Below are 17,988 nucleotides of genomic sequence, written 5' to 3'. Positions count from 1 at the left end.
AAAAAATATAAGTAAGAAACTTAGCTCACGCTTATATATGAACCATCTTAGCTCACGCTTATATATGAACCATTCCAAATGACAATTTTCTTGTAAAATTTGGTAAAAGCTAATGCTCCACCTATTTCTTGCTCAAATTGGAATTAAAAAGAGGGGACAAAGAAAAAAATACTTTTAAATGATTAAAATGATGGAAACCGTTTAAAAAGTTTTAAAAATATGTTTCGCTACTATTTTATTGAAATCGAGATAATAGGATTACCTGTTGAAGAAAACTTAAGAAAGAAGAAAGAAGAAAAGTACTTGAATTGTATAGGGAAATTGTTGTTGAGATTCAAAAATGACATCTTTGCCCATCAAAAACAATTCCTTTTGGAGGAGAAGTAATGCAGCAGATCTGTGGGTTCAGCCCATAAATTATGCTGATTGTGTGGTTTTACCTTGGCTTCTATCTTTATTATTTAGTGTTTTGCTATATTTTATCTATTTATTTCTTATTAGTGCCCCAAACCATATGTTTGAGATAGAGGATTTCTAGGGGAGAGAATGGCAAACCGAAAACAGCTCTGCAAAAGTGGAAATGACCACCAAAGTACTAAGAAAACTGGTAAATTGACTGGTAAATTTTCTTGGAACTTCTCTGAATTAGGATAAGGCTGCACCCATATGTTCCAGATGGTTGCTTCATGCAAGCAAACCACAGTACAGTAGTTTTTTGTGCATCTGAGTACTGAGAAATGAAGGGATCAGCATTCTTGTTTCCAACACTGGCAGAGTTTTTAAAGATACTAACATCACAAACCTCATTTTCTAATAACTTTTGAAAATTGTCCAACACTTTATAGACTTTTGCCTGATGACTGAAAAGTTTATGTTTTATGGATATGGGATAGGATATGGGACAATATATTTATTTGTAGCCTTAATAGACATGGAAAGCCACTATGTTTGTTTATATGTGTGATGAATATTGGGAATCATATATACAATATGTATATGTACAGTATTTTTGGAGTATAAGACAAACTCCCCCCCCCCTAAAATTTGAGTGCATCTTATGTAGAGAATGTAGCCCCACCCATGCATTCCCACCGTTTGACCTCTGCCTCTCAGCAATTTGCCCCCTTGCAGCAAACAGCGCACAGCCTGATTAGCATAAACAAGTGACTGCTTCCCATTGTTTCATGCTACAGCAGGACTAGGCTATGGCAACCCCTACAGCCTGAAACTATTAGTTGTCTGTGCTAATCAGGCTGACTAAAACTGAAAGTAAAACTGAAACTGGCTGCGCTATTTGCTGCAAGGAGGTAAGTCAATAACTATAAATGTCTATAGAATGTTCAAATTAAACTTATTTTTTAAAGACTACTTTATTATTGTTCTGGACAACATCATAAAATGAAGCTTTTTAAAATAAAGGCTTGATCTGAAGAGTTCCAGTGCTATTGTATCTTGTTTTAAATAGCAGAGAATAACATATACTGTACTTCCAGAAAGCCACATCAATTTTAACAGCATCTGTACAAGTATAGTCTGAAATGTAACAGTGTCCTGTTGTAGTACAGTGATCCCCCGCTCGTTGCGAGGGTTCCGTTCCAGGACCCCCCGCAACGAGCGGGTTTTCGCGAAGTAGCGCTGCGGAAGTAAAAACACCATCTGCGCATGTGCAGATGGTGTTTTTACTCCCGCAGCGCTAGCGAGGAGCCGAAGATTGGGGGCGGCGCGGCTGTTTTAAAATGTCGCCGCCGGCATGGGGGGCTTCCTAGCAGCCCCCCAAACCCGGGTTGGGGGTCCGGGGGGTGCTGGCAAGCCCCCCATGCCGGCGGCGACATTTTAAAACAGCCGCGCCGCGCTGGCTGTCGGCGCTTTCGAGCTGAGTCCCGGAGCGAATTCGCTCCGGGACTCAGCTCAAAAGCGCCGACAGCCAGCGCCAGCGAACGGCTTCTCCGCGCTGGCTGTCGGCGCTTTTGAGCTGAGTCCCGGAGCGAATTCGCTCCGGGACTCAGCTCAAAGCGCCGACAGCCAGCGCCAGCGAACGGCTTCTCCGCGCTGGCTGTCGCCGCTTTCGAGCTGAGTCCCGGAGCGAATTCGCTCCGGGACTCAGCTCAAAAGCGCCGACATACAGCGCCGACAGCCAGCGCCGACAGCCAGCGCCAGCGAACGGCTTGTCCGCGCTGGCTGTCGCCGCTTTCGAGCTGAGTCCCGGAGCGAATTCGCTTCAGGACTCAGCTCAAAAGCGCCGACAGCCAGCGCGGAGAAGCCGTTCGCTGGCGCTGGCTGTCGGTGCTTTTGAGCTGAGTCCCGGAGCGAATTCGCTCCAGGACTCAGCTCAAAAGCGCCGACAGACAGCGCCAGCGAACGGCTTCTCCGCGCTGGCTGTCGCCGCTTTCGAGCTGAGTCCCGGAGCGAATTCGCTTCAGGACTCAGCTCAAAAGCGCCGACAGCCAGCGCCAGCGAACGGCTTCTCCGCGCTGGCTGTCGCCGCTTTCGAGCTGAGTCCCGGAGCGAATTCGCTCCGGGACTCAGCTCAAAAGCGCCGACAGCCAGCGCCAGCGAACGGCTTCTCCGCGCTGGCTGTCGGCGCTTTCGAGCTGAGTCCCGGAGCGAATTCGCTCCGGGACTCAGCTCAAAAGCGCCGACAGCCAGCGCCAGCGAACGGCTTCTCCGCGCTGGCTGTCGCCGCTTTCGAGCTGAGTCCCGGAGCGAATTCGCTTCAGGACTCAGCTCGAAAGCTGCGAGAATGAACGGCGTGGGCGGGCGAAGGGCGGGCGGCAGCGAGGAGTTTGCGTGGGCGGTGGGGAAACTCCTTGCTGATGCCCGCTGCTCGCCCTCCCGCCAGCAAGAGGGGGAAGACCCAGGGAAGCCGCCCAGCAGCTGATTTGCCGGGCGCCATCTACGCATGCGTGCCCATAGAAAAAAAGGGCACACATGCGCAGATGGTGTTTTGACTTCCGGGTTGAAAAATCGCAAATTACCCTGTTCGCAATGGTCGGGGACGCAATAACCGGGGTATTACTGTATTAAGACAAGGCAGCTGAGTTAGACCCTGACTTACTCATGTTTGGAGTAGATATATTTAAATAATTGGGAGGTTAGTGTGACTACATTTAATAAAAATTTCTGGCATTAATATACTGGCATAATGTACATTTCTCCAATTCTTTGCTATTTCTATGGGTCAGGCACACAAGCACAGAAATACACCGCAAACAGTGTATATCATCTGCACTGTTTGCTGTAAGGAGGCAAATTTCTAGGAGGCAGATTTTTTTTCTTGTTTTCCTCCCCAAAAGCTAGGTGTATCTTATACTTTGGAATGTTGTATATTCCGAAAAATACGGTATATATGTTTTTTATTATATTCCCACTTTTCTTTTTCTTCACTTTATTCTTCCTTCCTATTCCTTTCTCTTTAAATTTAAATTTGCATTAGTTTTTTATTTATTTATTTATTTATTTATTTATTCAATTTTTATGCAGCCCTTCTCCTTAGACTCAGGGCGGCTTACAACATGTTAGCAATAGCACTTTTTAACAGAGCCAGCATATTGCCCCCACAATCCGGGTCCTCATTTTACCCACCTTGGAAGGATGGAAGGCTGAGTCAACCTTGAGCCGGTGTTGAGATTTGAACCGCTGACCTTCAGATCTATAGTCAGCTTCAGTGGCCTGCAGTACATCACTCTACCTGCTGCGCCACCCCGGCTCATTTTACTACTATAATCAATATTTTAAATAAAAATAATATGTGTGTGTATAAAGTGATGGGTGACTGCATACATGGAATACACATTTGATATAATTCTAAAGTTATCAATTCAGCTCCCATTTTCATCAACTATGTATTTATGGAGACAAGTAATGGAGCCTGCACACTCCTCATGCAGGATAGACAAATAAAGGCAAGTGACAAATTTTTCATTTTTTTCTTGGCTTACTCATACACAAAGTAGTCTTCCATTTGTTCTGCCACTATTTTATTTATGCTACCTGGATTTTTTTAACATTTCTGATCTAGCAACAGATCTACGTCAGCTGCTAGACCTAATTACTTATATACTGTGTTTCCTGAAAATTAAATCCTGTCTTATATTTTTTGAACCCTGAAATAAGCCCTCAAAAGCCTGATTGGGCTTATTATCAGGGGATGTCTTATTTTGGAGGAAACAGGATACTCCACATCGTAACTTTGCTGGCTGTTATTTTTACTTTCTTGTGATATCTTCTCTGAATCGGTTGTTTTAAAATCAATTTATTTGTTTTGATGTTTATGATAACAGCTAAATTCCAAGATTCAGATTTTGTGGGGAAGGAAGAACTGTACAAAAGTTGTGGATAATCTTTGAGTGAATAGGGACTACAATTTTTATTAAAAACATTTTTAAGTAATCTGAGGCAGTGTGCAATTTGGAAGTTAATAATGCCATTAAGAATTAGATTGGAAATATCTTCTGAGTTGCTTTGGGCAGTTTCATTTTTCTAGATGTGCTAAGCTTGCCAAAAGAATACTATATTCTTTTCTTTTTCACCAAAAGTTGGTGGAAAGTCATTTAGTTTTTTATTTTTAAAATCTGGCATTATGACTTCAGAGAGATTTTTCAGTGTGGGAGAATATAAATAAGAGATCCAGGGTCATATACAAAATATGTTTGGAGTTACTATCCCTAGTATGCTTGCTGCATTATATGGAAAAACAAATACAGAAAAAGTGTTACCTGTCAAATTAAAAATTAATGATAGTCACAATGTAGGCACCTAAATTTCACAAAATCTATTTATGAGGACAAGATTTCAGATTTTTAATTTTAAAAATGCAAAACAAAACATATTTCATTTTTGAGTACTGTTCACTTGACATTGCACAAAAGCATATGATAGGGCCTCTTTAAAAGATTGCCAATCCACAAAACAAAGGTTTTAATATCTTAAAATATAAAATATAAATAAGAATAAAATCAAAGATGTTACTTTTCATGTTTTCCAGACTGCAGGAACGGGCTCCCGTTGCTCAATGACTTTCAAGTATTAATGTTAATATTTTGCAAATTCCTATACAGGTAGTCCTCAATGTATCATGACAGAATGGAATTCTGCCCTATATTTATTAGTGTTCTTGATATATAGTTGTGGGAATTAAAATCCAGACTGATGGTCTCAAATCAAGAATTTAGATTATAAGAATGTGATCAAGCATATATGGTATAAATTCTTTGTATAGCACAATAATAATTTGCAACATGGATCCAATATGAAGTTCCTCAAAATTCAGATGACCAGTACTTTTTGCAACCCAATCCTTTTTGCAGAGTATCATATAAAACATGATTAATCCATTAAAAGAAAGCTACCTGTTTAAATGTTACATGTTTAAAGCTATTTTTATCAGTAAGATATCTGTTCATTTTTAATTTCCTCTTATTATGTTATAAATAAGTCAAAACAGCAACCTATCTAATACCTCTTCCTATTTTTCCCACAACAAACATGGCATCTTAATACAGTCAAACACTATCTAAACATACTGTTTCTTTGCAGTAAATTTCTCTGGGAAGAATTTAATTAACTGAAATATTTATGCCCTGGGAAAAAGTAAGATTATCAGGTAGATGCGTCCTCTTATCATATGACAGGATGAACTTATTTAATCTTAAAGAACCATGTATGGGGAAAAAAATAACAAAGGTCACCTCCGATAGTAGAGAATTCCAAATATTATCTGTACTATTGTAGATTAAAATCCTAATCTGTTATTTATAAACATTTATTTAAAAGGCTACCTTTTAAAAAAGGTAACATTAAAAATCAATAGGTGAAAAGAATCAATACAGATTTGGTGCAAACTATATAAAACTTATATATTTATTCAAAATCTTCCCCGTTCTATATAAATAAATATTTAGAATTTACAAAATGAAAATCTAGTTGAACTAGACATATTAATTCTGATTTTGCATTAATCTGCCTTTTATATGTACGCATTGTTGTAAGGTTTAAATTAAATATCTTCAAAAAATGTAACATAAATATTAGCCAGTCATCAACTGCTACACTCATTTTAGAGAAATAACCACAGAAACCAGGTGATCAAACATGCTTTTTGACTGCATCAATCTACTTATCCTCTACTACTTTTATTTGCAAAGGATGCCACATCCTGGTGAAGAGGGAATACTTATCCTATACTGTTCAGAAAACAGTGACATCTCTTTAAAAACTTTTTCTTCTGACTTGTCGATAAGGGAAAATCTAGCCAATTACTTTCAGCTACTTATGAAGCTAATTACCCTTTAAATTCTTGCCCATAATTCCACACATCAGAAACAACTCCATTTTTTACTTTCTTTGGGATTGTAGGAAGTTCCTCTGCATTCTGTGTTTCTTCTTTTCCTTGAGATGTCTATTCAGGACACAAGCTATTTGAACATTCACACTGCATAACCTAATGCCAAATTATTGTATAAGACCATGCTCAAAACTCCATCCCTTTTCCTTTCCTTGCCTTCCTTAATCTACCACTATTTCCTAAGACAGGAGTAGGGTGAAAAAAATAAATAATCAGAGTATAACTTACCAGACAAAGGTGGGAAAAACAGTAATGCTTATGAATTGTTGCTTCTGCCCTCCTTTCTGAGAAGAGATATTTCTGGAACTTTCTTTTTTTTTCCTCTCCCTTTTACCACCCACTTGGAAGATAATCAAGTCCTCTCAGTACCTTTGACTCTTCAAAAATGATGTAGTCATTGAACCTCCAAAAAAAGGTGTCATGGAAATTGTTTTTGCCTGGTACCCTGATGGTCCACACCTAAACTGTTCTGATGACTAAAGTAATTTGGCTGGGAGGTTTAATCCTCAAATTACTTCAATGCAAAGGAGAATAAACAAAGGAAAAAAGAATACTAAGCTTAGAAGACTAAGCATTCGAAGCACACAAACGCCTTGTTTGTATCTTCCTCAGAACAGGACCTTTACAAAAACTGTACCTGGCATCACCAGTATCTGCAAAACAAGAAAAAAAAGAGAATTCAGGTTAGCATTTAAGGCCTTACTGAAGAAAAAAAAAAGACCGATTTTAAATGTATAATCTAAAATTAGATTTGATTAAGGTCCTAAGAGAGCATTCAAACTGGACAAAATGAAACTTACTACTCATGAATATGTGATATGACTCTAATGAGATAAAAATCTTTTGAATTTAGCAAAAACATACCTTCAAAACCCTCTTATAGTACAAAAAATTAAATTGAAAAAAGAAAAGGCAAGTTGACCATGAACAAAACTGCAAGTCTGAAGGGGAAAGTCATGGTTTAACAGAATACTTATTTCATTACAAACGTACTTTAAAGCAGCACAGTTCAAGAAAGTATTTTCTATGCAGCAGACGATTTTTTTTCTATCCAAAGATAAGTACAACAAAAGAGGCTTTGTTGTAATATAAAACAAGCAAGAAATATTTTTCACACAGCTACGATTGCATGTCACCATTAATACATAAGCATCAGTACTCAGACAAAGAATTCTAAAATAACAGTACAGAATGCACATTTCCCTTCCTGAGCACAGATGAGGCAATTTCTAGTCGAAAAGCTTTCGACAAGTCATCACTAACCTGGTTGCTCTGCCCGTCGTTTCCCACTCCTACTGAACAGGACTCTAGATTTTAGGAAGATTAGGCAGGGAATTCAATACGTCCTCTCGAATATTATAAAAGGGTGTTAATAAAATACGTGTGGGGGGGATATAAAAATGACTGGGAAAGAAGACGCTTCAGTAGACTCGATGGATCCCGCAAATGTGGCCCTATTCAAATCTCGGTCGGTAATATCAGATTTCCCGACGATGTGATAATGATCAAAATTGGAAAAACGAAAAAAGTGGGGAGGTGCCGAAATCGGCCTCTCCAGCCCCGCGCGCTCTCCCCCACCAAGATCGTCAGCAAGAGGCTGATGATGGAAGGGGGAGCTGACGTGCCCAGCCTTGGTATTATAGATGAACCAGCGAAATTAATTTCTCCCCACGACTTAGGGGAGAGAGAGGCAGCGCCTCTGCCCACCCGTAGGGCTCCCGCGGTCGCCTGAATCACGCTCGCAGACCTCCAGAAACCGCCACCTTCGATCTCGACAGCCCGCCCTAATGCTGGGGTCGGAGGGAGGGATCGGAAGATGCCGGTAGCGCGCGCACCGCAAAAAGGAGGGGGCGCGGTCGGCACACGCAGCGTACTCGAGGACGCCCCATTTCGCGCGCGCCCGTTAGATGAAAGCCCCCTCCCCTTCCTCCAACCAATCCCGCGAAGGGAGCGGCAAAGCGCAGCGATCTTTCCCCTCCCCCGCCCCAGTTGGGTGCCGTCTCCTCAGAAGCAGCTGTAGTCGTTAAAGGGAGGAAGGGAGCGCGCGTACGTGAGGCACAAGGGGAGTGGAGCTACTGTGGCAGTGAAGTTGTCCTTTTCTTCTTCTCTGCTGCCAGTTTTCACTGGGTTTATTCTCTTAAGAATTTGTGGCCGTTTCCCAGTCGACCCCACCCACTTTGCAGACTTCTGTTGAAATATGGTACTCGCTCACACCCGACGGTGTACATTGCACCTACCTCGTGAGCCATCTTCGTTGAAAAGGAGCATTCGTTCTTTGCCAGCTCAGCAACCAGACTGCATACGGAGCTCTGCATGGGCTGCGTGGGAGAGGGGAATCGGGATTTGTGACCCAGAATATAGAAAGTCCCTCTTTTCCTGTAGTCTTTGCCAGCCAGCTGAAGAATTCATACAGTCACTTAATGCATCCTCAAGAAAACATCCCAATTAATAAATTCCCCATCTTATCCTGTTAAATACTAAAAGAATTAAAGAAGAATCCCTTGTTACTGACAGAGGAACCATTAGAGTGCCATTGTAAAATGCCAGTTAGACTAAGGCTGCTTAAATTTAGCTGGTGATTGATTATTACCTTAGTAAACTCTCACTAGCTTTTGATACTGTCATAGTATCTGCCTTGACTGATTTTTGCAGGATGAGTGGTGGATTAGTTCCACTTTTAACCAACAGAATGGTTTTCATCTTGATTGTGGGGGGCAACTTTGCTGTGAAACATTTCTAATTTTAGCAGAAAACAAGCAGTTGTGAGCAGGTCACTGGAGGAAGGAACAAATCATCTTATTCCGGCTCTTAATGCTCAGAATCATCAAATGGAAATGGACAGGAAGGAATAAGGGTTATTTTCATATGATGCCTCTGGCCATCCAATCCAAGGGCCCATTTAGAATAGAATAGAAAAGAATAGAATAGAATTTTATTGGCCAAGTGTGATTGGACACACAAGGAATTTGTCTTGGTGCATATGCTCTCAGCGTACATTAAAAAAAAGATACATTTGTCAAGAATATGTGGTACAACACTTAATAATTGTCATAAGGGTCAAATAAGCAATGAAGAAACAATCAATATTAATAAAAAATTTAGGATACAAGCAACAAGTTACAGTTGTACAATCCTAAGTGGGAGGAAAAGGATGATAGGAATGATGAGAAAAACTAGTAGAAATAGAAGTGCAGATTTAGTAAAAAGTCTGACAGTGTTGAGGGAATTATTTGTTTAGTAGAGTGATGGCGTTTGGGAAAAAACTGCTCTTGTGTCTAGTTGTCTTGGTCAGTGCTCTGTAGTGATATTTTGAGGGTAGAAGTTGAAACAGTTTGTGTCCAGGATGCGAGGGGTCAGTAAATATTTACCCCGCCCTCTTTTTGACTCGTACAGTATACAGGTCCTCAATGGAAGGCAGGTTGACAGCAATTGTTTTTTCTGCAGTTCTGATTATCCTTTGAAGTCTGTGTCAGTCTTGTTGGGTTGCAGCACCAAACCAGACAGTTATAAAGGTGCAGATGACAGACTCAATGATTCCTCTGTAGAACTGTATCAGCAGCTCCTTGGGCAGTTTGAGCTTCCTGAGCTGGCACAGAAAGAACATTCTTTGTTGTGCTTTTTTATGATGTTTTTGATGTTGACCATTTTTATGTCTTGAGATATGATAGAACCTAGAAATTTGAATGTCTCTACTGTCGATACTGTGTTGTCTAGTATTGTGAGACGTGGAAGGGTTTCTCCTAAAGTCTACCACCATTTCTATGCTTTTGAGTGTGTTCAGTTCTAGATTGTTCTGGTCACACTACAAAGATAGTTGTTCAACCTCCCGTCTGTGTGCGGATTCATCAGTATCTCGAATGAGTCCAATCACTGTTGTATCATCTGCAAACTTCAGTAGTTTAACAGATGGATCGTTTGAAATTTATTTATTTATTAGATTTGTATGCCGCCCCTCTCCAAAGACTCAATAGTGTAGTCATTAGTGTATAGAGAGAAGAGAAGTGGTGAGAGTACACAGCCTTGGGGGGCATCTGTGTTAATTGTACATTTATCTGATGTGATTTTTCCTAGCTTCACCTGCTGCTTCCTATCTGTTAGGAAGCTTGTGATCCATTTACAAGTGTGTTCAGGTACCGCTAGCTGATTTAGTTTGGTTAAGAGAATGTCCAGTATGATGGTATTGAATGCTGAACTGAAGTCTACAAAGAGGACCCTAGCATAGGTCATTGGAGATTCAAGATGTTGAAGGATGTAGTGTAGAGCCATATTAATAGCATCATCTATCAATCTATTTGCTCAGTATGCCAATTGCAGGGGATCTAATAGTGGATCCGTGATGGTTTTCAAGTGGAACACCACTAGCCTTTCAAAGGTTTTCATAACTATAGATGTTAGAGCAACTGGTCTGTAGTCATTCAGTTCCTTGATGGAGGGCTTCTTCGACACTGGGATGATAGTAGAGCGTTTGAAGCAGGAAGGAACATAGTACAACTCTAGTGATTTGTTGAAGATTTGGGTGAAGATGGGGGCCAACTGGTCAGCACAGATTTTTAAGCAAGCAAGAGTTATCTTGTCTGGGCCTGGTGTTTTTCCAGGCTTCTATCTGTGAAATAGATCTTTCACTTCCTTTTCTGTGATCACTAGGGGTTGTAAACCCAATGGGATGGGTTCAGTTGTAGAAGATTTGGCGGCTGTTGGTGTGTCTGGAATGAAGGTTGTGCTGATAGGTGGTTGTGGTTTCTTTTCAAACCTGCAGCAGAACACATTCAAGCCATCTGCCAATTGCTGATCTCCTTCGGCTTGGGAAGGTGGTTTGCTGTAACTGGTGATGTTTTTGAGAGTTTTCCACATGTTTGCTGGTTCATTTGTTGAAAATTGATTCTTTAACTTTTCAGAGTAGTTCCTTTTTGCTGCTCTGATCTCCCTTGTTAATATATTTGTGGCCTGATTGTACAGCATTCTATCACCTTTTCTGTAGGCTTCCTCTTTAGAATGACGTAACTGCTTGAGTTTGGCTGTGAACCAAGGTTTATTGTTACTGTATATTTGCAAGTTCCTGATTGGTACACATAGGTCTTCACAGAAGCTGACATATGATGGTACAGTATCTGTGAGTTCATCTAGGTCTGCAGAGGTGTATTTAAAAATATTCCAATCTGTGCAGTCAAAGCAAGTCTATAGCTTTAACTTTGCTTCGTCAGTCCAAGTCCTCACTGATTTAATTGTTGGTTTTATGGCTTTAAATCTTTGTTTGTAAGCAGGTACAAGGTGAAGAATGCAATGATCAGAGTGGCCCACAACTGCTCTTGGTAAGGCCCGGTAAGCATTTTTTACTGTTGTGTAGCAATGGTCTAAGATATTATTGCCTCTGGTGGGACAATTTACATGTTGAAAGTATTTTGGTAGCTTATCTCTTAAGTTTGCCTTGTTTAAATCTCCCAAAATAATGGCCAGTGACTCAGGGTATTTGGCTTCAGCCTCCGTAATCTGACCAGCTAGGGTTTTTAGTGCCTTTTCTACAGATGCTTGTGGAGGAATGTAAATCGCAGATATTAAGAAAGAATTAATCTCACGAGAATAAAAGGAATTGCAATTAATAATTAAAGACTCCAAGTTTTCATCACAGAATTTTTGTATAATGGTGATGTCTTGAGACCAGCTGTTGTTGATATATCTACATAAGCCTCCTCCCTTTTCCCCCCTGATAATTATGCATTCCAATCTGCACGAAAAATCTGGAAGCCCAGTATATGCATACTATTATCATCAATTTCCTCGTTTAGCAAGGTTTCAGTCAAGCATAGGGCAGATGCGTTGTGAAAATCAGAATTGCATCTATTTAAAAGCAGCATTTCATCCATCTTGTTGGTAAGTGAACGTAAATTGGTAAGAAAGATGGAAGGGAGCAGGGTTTTTTTAATTCCCTTGTTTCCCACACAAAAGAAAATCCCATACCAACCCCACCAGCCCTTATGATAGTGAGGCCGGTATCAGTCATGGCAGGGTCAGACAAGTGTCTTGGGGCAGAGAACATGTTACTAATTTCCTCAAGTGACTGAGGCATGCTCAGCACCAAGGGCTGGAAGAAACTCCACCAAGAATGAGGCACTGGAGAATCAACCCCAGTCACTTCTTCATCCCCCACCATTGCCCTTATCTTTTAGGCTAGGCAAAGAGTGACTGGGAGGGGGGGGGCAGGTCCAATCAGTGATGGGATCACCCAACAGGGAGCCCAAAGACCACATGCAGCTCCAGAGCTGCAGGTTATAGAGCCCCGGTCTAATCCATTAGCCTCATCACAGACATTTTTTGGTCCTCATCACAGACATTTTTTGGTGCTTGCAATGCAATGTCATACATAGAGGATAAACTTTACCTTATGATACTTAATGCAGTCATGATTTTGATTTTGATGAAAGCTTTATCTTGTTATGACTCTCAAAACTAGAAAGGTTACCTTACTTTGTGGCTGATATTTCATCAGCACTGTCTCTATACGGGATAGAACCAGAACTTCCAAATTAGTTGCTATGGGGTTGCCTTTGCTTGTCAGAAGGTCACAAAAAGTGATCACATAACCCCAAGACAGTGTACTTATCATAAATTAAGAGTCAGTTGCCAAGTATCTGAATTTTGATCACATGGCCATGACTGTGACTTTGATCAGTCACTAAACAAACTGTTGTAAATTGAGGACTACCTGTGTTATTTTCAGTCCTTTTCCATGGATTAGAATAGGGGTCCTCAAACTATGGCCCATGGGCCAGATACAGTTCACTGAAGCAATTTATCCGGCCCGTTCTCCTCTAACCACTACTCTGCCCCCTCCAAGCAAGCAATGTTAGTGCAGGCAAAACCCCAGGGCGGCTTGGTGGGCAGGGCTGCAGCATCTAAACAGGCACCAAGCTAAATGCCTGAAGGATTCCATCCCATCAGTGTTCTGGGGACGGCTTCGGTAAATTACCAAGACTCTTAGAAACCCACTTCTTGAACAATATTCTCTTTTATTGGATTTCACACAAGCTTAAATATATGAATATTTAGCAAAGTCAATGCAAGTATTCAGAGTAATACATTTTCTATCGGCTTAAGCTCAAACTTTTCTGGGAAGCGTTCCAACACTCCATTCTCAGCCCGCTTTGAGATTACAAGACTATAAGAACATAAGAGCCATGCTGAATCAGGCCAAAGCCCATTGAGTCCAGCATTCTGTGTCACACAGTGTACATGGGGATCTTGAGCAGAAAGAGAAGGCCAAAACCCTCCCTTTTCCTTGACCCCCAACAAATGGTATTCAGGGGAATTCTGCCTGCCTCAACCAACATAGAGGCGGCACATGGAAATACAGTGGTACCTCAAGATACGAACCCATCGTCTTACGAACAACTCGAGATACGAACCCGGGGTTCAGAAAAAATTTGCCTCTTCTTACGAACTTTTTTCGTGTTACGAACGCCAAACCCGAACTTCCGGGTTCGGCGTTCGGGAGGCTGCTGGGAAGCCCCCCGGCTGTTTTAAAAGGTAACAGCCGGGCGGCGGGGCTTCCCAGCAGCCTCCGAACGCCGAACCCCGGAAGTTCGGGTTTGGCGTTCGTAACACGAAAAAAGTTCGTAAGAAGAGGCAAACCTTTTAAAACAGCCGGGGGGCTTCCCAGCAGCCTCCGAACGCCGAACGCGGAAGTTCGGGTTTGGAGTTCAGCTTCGGGAGGCTGCTGGGAAGCCGCCCGGCTGTTTTAAAAGGTGACAGCCGGGCTGGGGGGCTTCCCAGCAGCCTCTTGAACCCCGAACCTGGAAGTTCGGCAAAAGTTTGGGGTTCGGGAGGCTGCTGGGAAGCCCCCCAGCCCGGCTGTGACCTTTTAAAACAGCCGGGCGGCTTCCCAGCAGCCTCCCGAAGCCGAACGCCAAACCCGAACGTCCGCGTTCGGCATTCGGAGGCTGCTGGGAAGCCCCCCGGCTGTTTTAAAAGGTCACAGCTGGGCTGGGGGGCTTCCCAGCAGCCTCCCGAACCCCAAACTTTTGCCGAACTTCCGGGTTGTCCATTTTATCTGATTGGTTTGGTGGTCTGTAGTGTACTGCAATTGTAGTGTTGTACTTCTTTTCTTTTATACTAACCCATATGATTTCTCCTGGACCCATCTCCGTGTCACCTCCCTGTTGGCCAAAACCAGCCACGAGGGACACGGATCCAGTAAGCAGGTGGCGGAGCTCACAGCTCCAATGGCCTTGTCCACTTCATCAGGTGTCACCAGATCAAACTCTTTCCAGACAGGTGGACAAGTATGGGCCCCAGTCACCTCGACTGACTCATTGTCAGTCAACTCCGATATCCAATCGGAGTCGAGGTCCGCATGGATCCGAGCGATTTTATCAGCGAAAAATGTGTTACAATCCTCGGCACTACTCTGCAAGGACTCCCCAACTCCCCCCCTGGTTAAGAAGGGAGCGGGTCACCCAGAGCAGCTGAGCAAGAGTCCGCTGATGCAATCAAGGCGGCATGATACGCGCATCTTGCCGCCTGGAGCGTCACTTTGTAAGTCTTAATATGAGCTCTTACAAGTGTTCGATCGGATTCAGACTTACTCTTCCTCCATTGCTTCTCTAGACGTCTCTTCTGGCGTTTCAACTCCCGGAGCTCCTTGTTGAACCATGGAGCTCTATGGGGTCTAGTGCCGCAGAGAGGTCACAACGGCGCAATCCGGTCAAGAGCCTCCGCTGCAGCCTTGTTCCAGGCCTCAGCAAGAGACTCTGCCAAACTGTGGACGAGTGTATCTGGAATAACCCCAAGCGCCCTCTGAAAGCCCTCTGGGTCCATCAGGCATCTGGGGCGGAACCTCCTAGTCGGTTCCGCCTCCCTGCGGGGAAGGATTGGAGCCAGGAAGTCGAGCTGCAGTAGAAAATGGTCTGACCATGACAAAGGCAACACTTCTAAGCCCCTTAGTCTCAGACCATTACTCAGTTGCTCAGAGAGGAAAACCATGTCAGGTGCGTGTCCCCCCTCATGAGTCGGACCCTGTACTCCTTGAGTCAGGTCCATGGCTGTCATAGTGGCCATGAACTCCTGCGCTAGCCCAGAGGTTTCACCGAGCAACGGTAGGTTAAAGTCCCACAAGACAATTAGTCTGGGGAACCCCACCACCAGCCCGACTACCTCCTCGAGCAGCACAGGCAGGGCTGTTGACACGCAGCTGGGAGGCAGGTACGTGAGTAACAAGCCCACCTGAACCCCTAAGTCCAACTTCACCATGAGGGACTCACAACCCGCAATCTCTGGAGCAACGAGTCTACGCAGGCAAAAGCTCTCCCTGGCTATAATAGCCACTCCTCCCCCCCCTTCCCTGGGGTCGGGGCTGATGCCATATCCGAAACCCGGCTGGGCAAATTTGAGAGAGGGGAACTCCTCCCTTCGGGCCTAGCCAGGTTTTCAAAAGGTCACACATGCTAGGTCGGCCTCCTCATCCAGGGTCAAATCCCGGATGAGGAGATCTTTATTTACATCCGACCTGGCATTGAGTAGCAGCAGCCTGAGCCCAGGGCCAGAGTTAACACTCATCACCAGTGCCTTGAGTTGAGCTCATGGAGCCGGAAGGAGGAATCGCTACTAAGCAGCGATCTCTCCTTCCCCTGGGATGGCTAGCTCCATGGCTTCCGCCATATCTGCCTCTCCCCAGCAAGACCGGGATATTCTGACCCTCTGTCATACCGGAGATAGGTGCCTCCTCCCCTCCTGCCTCTCCAGCGTCAGGTGTGCCAAAAATTTCATCCATACTATATCCATTCAGTTCATACATACTATAATCCCATCCACCCACTCCATTCCATCCACCACCACCCTCCCATCCACCCCCATTCACTCTGCTCCATTCATTCCAAAAGAGCTGGACCCTCTTTTTGTTCCTTTCATGAACCAATCCCGTCTCGGGAAGTCAAACCTTCACAAAGCCAGAGGACATTTTTCAATTAGACCCAACCTCCGTAAGCCAAGCAGTTTTTTTTTAAAGAAGAACTATATATTCACACGTGTAAATCCTTCAGCTCTGTTGTGTCCTGGCCAGTTGAGGGGGAGACAGACACACACACACACACACACACACACACACAAAACTAAGAACTTTGCTGAGGAAGGGGAGAAAGGAAGGAAAGAAGGAAGGAAGGAAGGAAGGGAGGAAGAGAGGGAGGAAGAGAGGGAGGAAAGAAAGAAAGGAACTCATGAGACTCATGAAAATGTGCTGCTCAGACACTATACTTTTCCGCCCACACTTAAAAAAAAGTTAGAGGGAACATTGCCCTGGAGTGGAACTTTTCTCTCTCTGGCCTCTCAGAAGGTCGATCTCTACCTCTGCCACCAGCTGGAACCAACAACTGAGATCTTTGGGGAATGTGCTCGCTTTGCAGTGTTGGTAGATCTCATCAATTAGGCCATCCATGTAGTATTCCATGAGGATCCCCACTGGATACGTGCTCATGTAGGACATCAATTCCCGAAACTCTTGGGTATATTCACCCACCAATCTCCCGCCTTGCTTCAGGGTTTTAATTTTGTTTCTAGCCTTCCTCTCCGCTAAGGGGTCTTCAAAACGCTCTCTAAGGGCAACATAAATTCATCAAAATTCCTCAGGGAGGGGTCTCTGTCCATGCAGAGAAACAATCCAGTCAGCTGCTTTTCCCTCGAGAGCTTGGGTCACCACTCTCACCCAGGCCGGGTTGCTGGGGAATTCCTCTTCATAGTCTTCCATATACTGGTAAACTTGGGCTAAGAAATGTCTTAAACCCCCAGGCTAGCCGTCATACCTCTGGGCCGGGGCGGGGGGGCGTCTGGAGTTTGCCACCTGCAAGTTCCCCTCCCCCAATTGGGCCTGCATTAGGGGGGTGTTGGGCTGCTGCTGTTCGCTGCACTCCCTTTCCTGAAGGGCCTTCTGCGGGCTTGTCTTCCCCCTCATCCTCACTTTTTGAGCCAGCTAAGACTTGACGGCTCTTTTTCTCCACTATTTGTAGGGCCTTTTTGATGCCTATCACTAGCTTTGCTAAGAGGAGCCCCTCCTGGCTCAACTCTTCCCGTTCTTTCTTTTGTTTCTTATGGCATGACATTTGCATCAGAAAAAAGGGGTTTACCTTCAGAAGTGCGACTTACTCTGGCACCCATGGGTCATCTGGGTGCTCTCCGTGGCTGCTCAATCTGAAGCTGGTTATCTCCGCGCTGACCCCAGTCTTCCTCCTTTTGAAGTGGGGGAGGGGAAGGACTTGCCAGGCTGGTATCCTCTTCTAATTGCTCCTCTCTACTCTCCCGTTAGGATATTCTGCTCAGTCCCCACGGTAGAAGTTAATTCTCTGGGATGACTGTTCACTGCAGTCTTTGCTTAATGTCAGCTGCTTCAATTGGAATTTAAGAAAAATAAAACTCAGAGTCCATTTTGAACTTCAAAAGTGAATTTTACTAAAATCAGTACTGGAAGCAACAAGAGCAAAGCCAAGACTGAAGAAAAAGGTGTGACAATAGCTCATGTAAAAAAAATCCCATTTTCCCCCCTTGGGAAAATAGCCAATCCCCATTGTCCGTCTTTGTCACCACCACGTCACACTTATGGAATGCATCTTCTAACGGACTTTTCTTGTCACCTGCTTTCCTGGCCTTTGCTGGGAAAACAAAAC

The 17,988-nt window shown here is 43.7% G+C and overlaps 1 protein-coding gene across 6 annotated transcripts in view; it reads right to left on the bottom strand.

Moving 5' to 3' along the window:
* Positions 1–8,131, bottom strand: part of RIMKLB (ribosomal modification protein rimK like family member B) — a 116,895-nt gene extending 108,764 nt beyond the window's left edge. For all 6 annotated transcript variants that reach the window (XR_011558188.1, XR_011558190.1, XR_011558189.1 and 3 more), the window contains exons 1-2: positions 7,607–8,131; positions 6,572–6,996 (exon numbers count right to left, since the gene is read on the bottom strand). The gene's annotated coding sequence lies outside the window, so the exon portion shown is untranslated. The remainder of the gene's footprint in view (positions 1–6,571; positions 6,997–7,606) is intronic.
* Positions 8,132–17,988: the final 9,857 nt, after the last annotated feature.

This window comes from Erythrolamprus reginae, chromosome 2 (assembly GCF_031021105.1).
Source record: "Erythrolamprus reginae isolate rEryReg1 chromosome 2, rEryReg1.hap1, whole genome shotgun sequence".
Lineage (NCBI taxonomy): Eukaryota > Metazoa > Chordata > Lepidosauria > Squamata > Dipsadidae > Erythrolamprus > Erythrolamprus reginae.
Note: the sequence above shows the minus strand (reverse complement) of the source record. Positions and strands in the feature narration are given on the sequence as shown.